Source organism: Strix aluco, chromosome 11 (genome assembly GCF_031877795.1).
Source record: "Strix aluco isolate bStrAlu1 chromosome 11, bStrAlu1.hap1, whole genome shotgun sequence".
NCBI classification, from domain to species: Eukaryota; Metazoa; Chordata; class Aves; order Strigiformes; family Strigidae; genus Strix; species Strix aluco.
Window position 1 is genome coordinate 8,080,446 of NC_133941.1, and position 8,044 is coordinate 8,088,489.

The window sequence follows — 8,044 nt, forward strand, 5'->3', positions numbered from 1 at the left end:
GTGCCAAAAAGAAGAGGGTCATCTTAACTAAAGAGAAGGGGGGAAATCTCCAGTGAGATTTAGTGTACAAAGGTACTAAAATTAAAAAAAAAAAAATTAAAAAGCTAAGAAAAAGGCAAAGGGGCACTTAGACCAGACAGGCAGAGCTAGACACATAAGTGATGCACAGACATCTCATGGGACAAGGTCAGGACAGAAGTGACAGCTGGTCTGAAGAAATAGTATTTTAAGATCCAAAACCCTGTCAGGAAAACCCAACCCTGCGGCCGATAGAGAAGTTCAGTAAAAATGGGCAGGCAGAAAAAGGACACGAGGTACATAAATACATGCTTATTCAATAAAGCAAGAAATGGAACGGCAAAATTGAGCAAACAAGGCTGCCTGGTGATGGGAGACAGCCTGATTTATTTGCCTTGCTGAAACACGGTAGCGTGGAAAACACAGCGGGGAAACTGTGTTGTCTCGGTAGGAATTATTCAACAAAGGAGGGTTAGGTCATGGCTAGAGCACCAGAAAGAGCCTCTGGAAGCCAAGTTTCCAAAGGAAGAAAAATCACACAGACGATGCATAATTGATGCAGATGTACTAGGAGTGTTGTACGCTCTCGGGACAGAGAGAAAATTTTTTTTTTTTTTTCAAAAATCAACGAACAGTTAATAATAAAGCAGTAGTGACTTCTAATTACCTGTATACAACAGATTACAGCCCATGCCATAGTGACAACCTGTTTCTTAGCAACTCGGAGGCAGGTTTTGGAAGGGCTCCTTCCAGGGAGAGAAGCTCCCATCTCCCGGGGACCAAAGTTTACCCGTAAACTCTGCCTGGACCATGAGGTTTTAGGGGCTGCAGTACATTGTAGCGATGTAATTTACCTCCCATAGGAAGACATCACACTAAAAATAAACAAAAGATTTGGGAACGTGGACAGGGCTCAAACAGTCCTGTAAATGAGCATATTCAAATCACGAATTTGGCATCAGGGATGCCCAAGCACTTCTGGCAGAACAGGGGTGCAGCATTGCCTGAGCCAGCAGCACAGAGGAAAGTGCAGATTATCAGGGCCAGATGGCTTCACCCAAAAGCTCTGCAAGGAGACAGCAATTGAGCCACTAGCGTGGAGAGCCCTTCTCCTTGAGAAATGCTCAAGACAAATCCATTTCCCAGCCATGATTTTTTTTTTTTCCTTGTGCAAAGATGATGATTATTTTGAGAAGCCATTAAAAGTTACACACAACTCGGTGAACAGTATATTTCTGTAGAAGAAAACTGCACCTTTCTGCAAGCTAATCTGCAAAATAATAAGGGGAACTCGCATATAAATCATACGATCTTTGGAAACATCTTGGGCAAAGGCACTGGCAAGGGTCTCTTGATGAGCTGAAGTATCCAGGAGAGAGGGAGTACTGCCATGGCTCAAGAACTGGTTAAGAGACAGGCATAGCTGGTTAATTTTTAAAAGGATCAAAGACCTGCATCACTGCTGATGATTAATAAATTAATGAGCTAGAAAAGCACACAAAGAATAAATGTCAAATGCTAGAGAGAAGCTAGAAAAACTCCAGGAGTTCCGGAAATCTGCATAAACAGACATACAGAAACATAAACACACCCAGAGTACAATGCAGCCCTACCCCTCAGTAGACGTGAGTCTTTTAATTCATTGGAAACTGCTTCCAATAATAATTAATAGTGAAATGAAATGGGACTGCCTACAACACCCCTGCCAAAACTTTTTTCTCTGAAGTGCTGGCTGGGAGAGTGGCTGGCAGAAGTGTCACCATGTAAAACGACATCAGCCCCCACCTCTGATGCAATCCTAGCGCTGCTTAAGTCCCAGGAGGGCCAAGTTGTGGATTTCAGTGCAGGCAGTGCCAGCCCCCACCCTCCATCTTTGACCGATGGCAAAAGTCCAAAGTGCAACACAAAAACCCACCAAAAAGCAGCAGTCCAGGTCTGATTAATTCCAAGAGGAGACGAGTAACAGAATATACTGGAGGTAAACTGACACCTGCCCCCAGGGAGAGAAACTTGGGCATCTCTTCTTAGTAAAGAAGAAAAAAAAAAGAAAGACAGACTGAAAAAAAAGAACTTGGATGACAGGAATCTAAAAAGTGATGGAAAGATATGCTGGGGGACAGAAAAAAGCTGCAAGGAATGTGCTGTACTTCACAACATGTCTGTGTCCAGCAAGATTTCGCCCAACGGTGGGATTTGCACAAGGATTTACACAGGATTCGTGGTCACATTCCTTTTTATCCTTCTTCATTTAAATGTCCCAAGCACAAAATTTGTTAAGAAAGTCACTGTATTGTTGCATTCAGAAGAAATCTTTCCCATACAGCCGTACTGCGATGCAGCATTGCAATGCATATATTCTCATGAAAGATGCTTTAATAAACTGCTCTATTAAAAATAATCTGCCAACTGGAGAGTATCAACTGGGTGAATACGATATTAGAGAGTTCTCAGAAAGTAAACATGGGAACAAGTAAACACAGTTTTATCAGGAGGGGACAAAACCCAGAAAGCCTTAGAAATAAGCAAAACTGTTTAGTATTTGCAAAACATAAGGCAAAAATTTTTAGCTGAGTACTGAGTCAGTGGGATCTGGGATGCCCTGAGCCAAGTCCCTTCTGCTGAGACCAAGCTTCTGCCATGCAGACAGAGGTTGTACTTCCTCCTGTTGTCTCCAAAGTGACAACAGCATCCTCAATTGATGTCATTGCATGAAGCTAATATTAAATGCTTTCAAATCTGATCAATAAAATACAATTTACATTAAATGACCAGAAGGCTGTCAATTTTGTTTTTTAATCCTAGACTTTCTCATGAGTTCCTGACTCGAAAGGAAAACATTATGGTTATTAAGTAAGTAACGATTGATTTATTACGTACTATTCGGAAATGTTTTCTTTGAAGCATGCATTAAAAGGTCACGTATTCCCAGCTTTTTCTTCGAGTGAAATGTTAAAAACACTGAATAGATAATATCCAGGGCAGTTTTGCAACCAAGGGCATCAGAAAAAGGTTTGAAGTATCTGTTCTTAATTTACTTAACCTTTTTTCTTGAAAAAAAAATTCTTTAATATTCTGCATTGAACTAACTACCTAGTTTTCTTCTGTTAGGAAAAAGCAGTGCTACGAACAACATGATGCCTTCTGGACTCACCATTCCTGGATGCAGACATTACACACAGAAACTAGGGGGGGGATGGCACGTTTGGCAGTGACTCAAACACCGTACCCAGGGAGCAAACAGACTACTTGCAAGAATTCAAATCAAAGCATCACTCAGACTTCAAAATGTACAGACACGTTTTTCAGCTGCAATTGCTCCTGTTGACTGTTGTCCAACTTTGCAATTAATGACAAGGCAGGGAATACTTCGTACTCCAAGAGCACCTCCATCAAAGGAATCCGCCGTGTTTCACCAACGCTAATGCAGCCGCTGCTGCGGGACGGGATATGCCAGGACGCCGGGTCCCAGCAGGAGCGGGGTTTCCACCTGGCTGTCTGGGTACCAAGAGCTGCAGTGCCCCATTCCCTCGTCCTAATGAAAGCGTCACCGAGCCGCTTTCTCACTCAGAAGAGCTCCCAGGCTTCCAAGCAACACCCGTTCAAGCATCACTTCAGCACCTACTCAAGGACTTTGCTGGAGCTGTAGCACTCAGGCTCTGGCTGCCCAAGTCCTCACGTTGTGAAGCCCTCTCTGCTCCTCACCAAGTGGGAGAGCCAGTACAGGCACAGGAGGCGAGGGCAGAGGGACCAGAGCATCCCACCCTGCCCCTTGCCTGCTGGAAAGCTGCTGACACAGATACACAAATAACCGATAACATTAAGCTACTGGGGAGGAGGGAGTTTTGTAAAGCAGAATGCAGGCTACTTAAATAATGGATTAAGAGGCATCAAAGAATGTGTGTAAAAGGACAGAGAGGGAAGGTCTGATATTTTAGACTATGCTAGACCACAATGAATAAATTATAAGAAAGGATGAATACTTTACTAAGTATAAAGATGTCCAGCAAAAAAAAAGTTCCTACACTTCTCATCTCCCACTGGGTCCCAAATGAAAACAGAGCTGAGGACTCAGCCAGTCCATGAGGTTTTTTCCATGTACATTTTCATCTGGACTGAGGCGTCTTCATAGCACCCATCCTGTCTTTAAGCCTTGGATTCTTTCACACCAGAGACAAGCTTGCTTATTTTTCTGACACTACTTGAAGTCCTCCCAGTCATAACAAACTAAGAACACCCAGTCAGTTTGACAAAGATGAAGTGATAGGTAGGAGGCATATTTCATTACGCTATCAAGGCTTTGGCGTGGTAATTGGTGAAGAAACAATTCAGAGCTGTCAGCTCGATACACACGCCTTTCCACTGACTGATATGCCGAGTCCTTGATGGGGTAATGAATGATGTCCAACAGCGGTCACCGCCGCGCTCGCACCCTCTTGCCCAGCCTCCTCCCAAAGCCCTGACCAGCGTGACCAGCCCTCCCCATCACGGACACGGCCCCTCAGCCACCTCCAGGGCAGGTTGCCCCACCTGACACAGGACTGTGATGAGGATTTTAATTGTCTGCAAGATTCAAAAAAAAAATCAAATGCTGAACAGGGATAACCCCCGCTGCAGTCTCAACCAGAGCTGCACACACACTAGAGCGACACTAGCACATCCAGGATCTGCCCATGTTCTTCACCCGACACAGACCCATGGATGATAATGGAGAGATGCCAATTTGTGGCAGTCAGTTATTGACCTTCACTGTCCATGGCAGCCTTCCTCTTCCCTCAGGGTTTGCCTCACCCTGCACCACTGAAAGGAAAATGATAGTTTCCAGGTTTCATCACATATGCCCATAGAGGGACTCCAAAGAGCCCTAATTCAAACACCAAAGTTAATGATGGATGTATTGCTCGTGTCAGAGAAAGGGAGAGTGTCTGCCTTGTTTCAACACTTTCATCATATCTCAAAACTCACCTGCTTTCCATCCTTCTTGCACAGTAATTCGAACAATTACTACCCTGTATTAACATTTAAAGCTTATTTTTATTTTGCTCAACTGTTGAAAGCTGTGGGTCAGACAGCTGGCAGAGAAATCAACTCCACCGGCTTCAACCAACAAGCAGGGGTAATGCAGGACACCCTGGGGCAGCCAGGGGCCTGCGTCACTCAAAGGTTTTCAAACCTGCAAAGAAAAGCCAATCCAGTTCCATTTTTAACGGCCAGCTGTGGGATAACTTCAGAAAAGGGGTAATCTGCAAAGCTCAGATATTTTTCTATAAAAACAAATGTCCTCATGGTAATTTTTTTTTAAAACAGAAAAGAACTCTACCATTTTCCAGTATTTTCTTACTATTTTCTGAGTGTCAGTGGTCTACATTTTCAACGACACCAGATGCACATGCACACATACCGCCCCCCTTGGTGAACTACATGGGAGAAGTAATTAGGTAGTGGAAGGTGCAGGATATGTTGCAAGACCAGGTAATGTGTTGCCTAAGTCAAAATCAAGACTTTGCAGCAGAAAAGAAATTGCATTAACTGCTACAAAGTAACAGTTTGGCACAGAATATTTTTACAAGAAAAGGAGAAAGAGCAGTTTGCTACAAAAGATTAACTGAAAATTATTTTCCAACACCAACTAAGTTGCTTAAAGAAAAACTGTAGAAAAATATTCTGATATTATAGCATCTCAATAGTCCTACGCTAAAACCTAAAATCTCCCTGGATTAATTTTTTCCAGACATTTCCTTCTACAAACAGGAAGGAGGAGAAACAAAACCATCATCTGCAGAAGCAGTTGCTTTATTGTACTCCTCGGTGAGCTGACTGTTTGCATCTGAAATGAGATTCCCTTTGAACAGCCCAGACAACGTTGGAAAGGGTTCTAGTGCCACCTTCTGCACTCTGCTAAAATAGGCAGTAAATGCTGTTGTGCCTTACCTGGAGATAGGATGTCCTCTCCAAGGCAAGGGACATCTCCAGGCGACAGAGACCAAGGGGACAAGCAGGAGCCACCTCAGCCAACACTGCGGTCTCACAGCATGCCCTGAACGCGAGTGGGCTCTTCTAAAAAGCAGAGAAGACCAAGGAGACTTACTGAAACATAATGTCCAGCTCAGTTACTGACTCTGAACACACGAGCAGACAAAGCAGAGCTCAAGTTCTGAACTGATGATATTCAGCAAGTAATAAATAAACCGAAATTCTAAGAAGTGATGGGGTAGCTGAGCTCTAGACAATTCATTTCTCACCCTCTACTCGAAAGCTTTATACTGTTATGATGTACTATGTTGTTTCAAATACTTTTCTAAGGGCCAAAACCAAATCCGATATGAAAAAATCCAAGTCAAAAAAAATGTCATTTTAGATGTTACATATTCAAAACAAATTCAAGCATTTTTATTCTCAGTAATAGTGTCTTTTTTTTTTTTTTTTTTTTTTGCTACTTCTCCTTCTTTTTGATTTGCCATGGAAAGATAGGAAGAGGAAGGAAAACCTCAAAAACATAAATGAAAGTAAGAGATACAGTCTGCTCTTTGTTTTGGAATTTCATTCCCTTATCCAAAAGACAATGGTAATAATAGCAATAGTTCAAGTTATATTATACTTAATACATTTATATATATATAATTTATTATATTATATTTTATTTGTATACAAACATTATTTTTATATTTTATTCATCTATATTTTTATATTCTAAAAATATTTCTGTTTTAAGAGAGGACAGCAACATATAAAAAATATGTTTGAGAACATGCCCTATCAAACAGTGACCAAACACCCCCCAGCCAACCTCTGCTGCCCTTCCCAACTCCTCTCTCCAGCACAATTTACAAGTCACCACCCAGTTTTTCAGCCCCATCCATTCTCCCCAAGAGCCCCACCTGGCTGGGGGTACTGCCCCCTCCTTGCCTGGTTTGGGGAATTCAGGTCCTTTTGTTTCTCCCTCCTGTACCTCCTTGCAGTTTACGACAGTAACATTTTCACTTCCCTCATTCTTGGCTTTGTCCCAGAGGGTTTGACACACTTCAGTTGATTTATAATTGCATTCACAGAGGGCTTTCCAGCCTCAGGCTTGGGAACGACTCTGTCCGTTTTACCCGCCCGCAGCCTTTACACTTACTCACTCCTTCCTCCTCACCCCTCTCATTCCCCTGGGCAGCTCCCACCGCACCCCCACAAAATGCTTTTATCAGCTGCACTATCTGAGATACCCCTACCATAAATTGCTCAATTCCACCAACACACTAGCTACTAAAACTTCAGACCTGGACTCACACAGAGTGGCTCAGTCATCTTCTTCCAGCTCTATTTTTTTCTAGCAATGTTACCCCAAACACAACCAACATCTGTCTACCTGCTTCGAGGTACCGCCACACCAGAGGAGCAGCTCACGCAGCCACCCCGACACCTCTATCTACAGGAAAAATGAGTCTGTGGCAAACAGTTTAAGCTGGAGGCTTTCGCTAAGACAACTGACTTCGGCTGAAATGAGGTTGAAAGCCCTCAGAGAAGCTGACCGACACAGTTCGCAGGCGGGAGGAGCAGCCCCCATTCTGAGTAGGTCAGTTGCTTCAGGCTTAGCATCCTCACACCCACACTGTGAGATTACGACCTGAAATGCAAGAAGGAGGATGAGAATTCATGAATGGATAACGAAGAGCCGAGCTACTTGTGCCGTTTTGGGGCCAAAGCCAAAATAATATTTAGTAGCGGTTCTTTTATTTCAGACAAAAAGCGTGATCCACAAGAAATGTGTGCTCAGAGGAACGGAAGTAAGAGCTCAACTTCAAGGCAAACACTGCAAATTGAAACAATTATTCAATGTTGAAATCAAAGAAAATTATCCCTCACATTTTACCCTTCTGAGCAGATAAAAAGCTTTCAAGTAGAACATTTCCTTCATTTTCTCTCCTGCTTAAAAAAATAGAAGATTTAAGAGACATTCTAAACCCTGAGTTCTCTCATTAATGGTACAACTGGTAAGATTAACAGCAAAAATTGAACAATTTAATAATTATTTAATTGCTTTTAA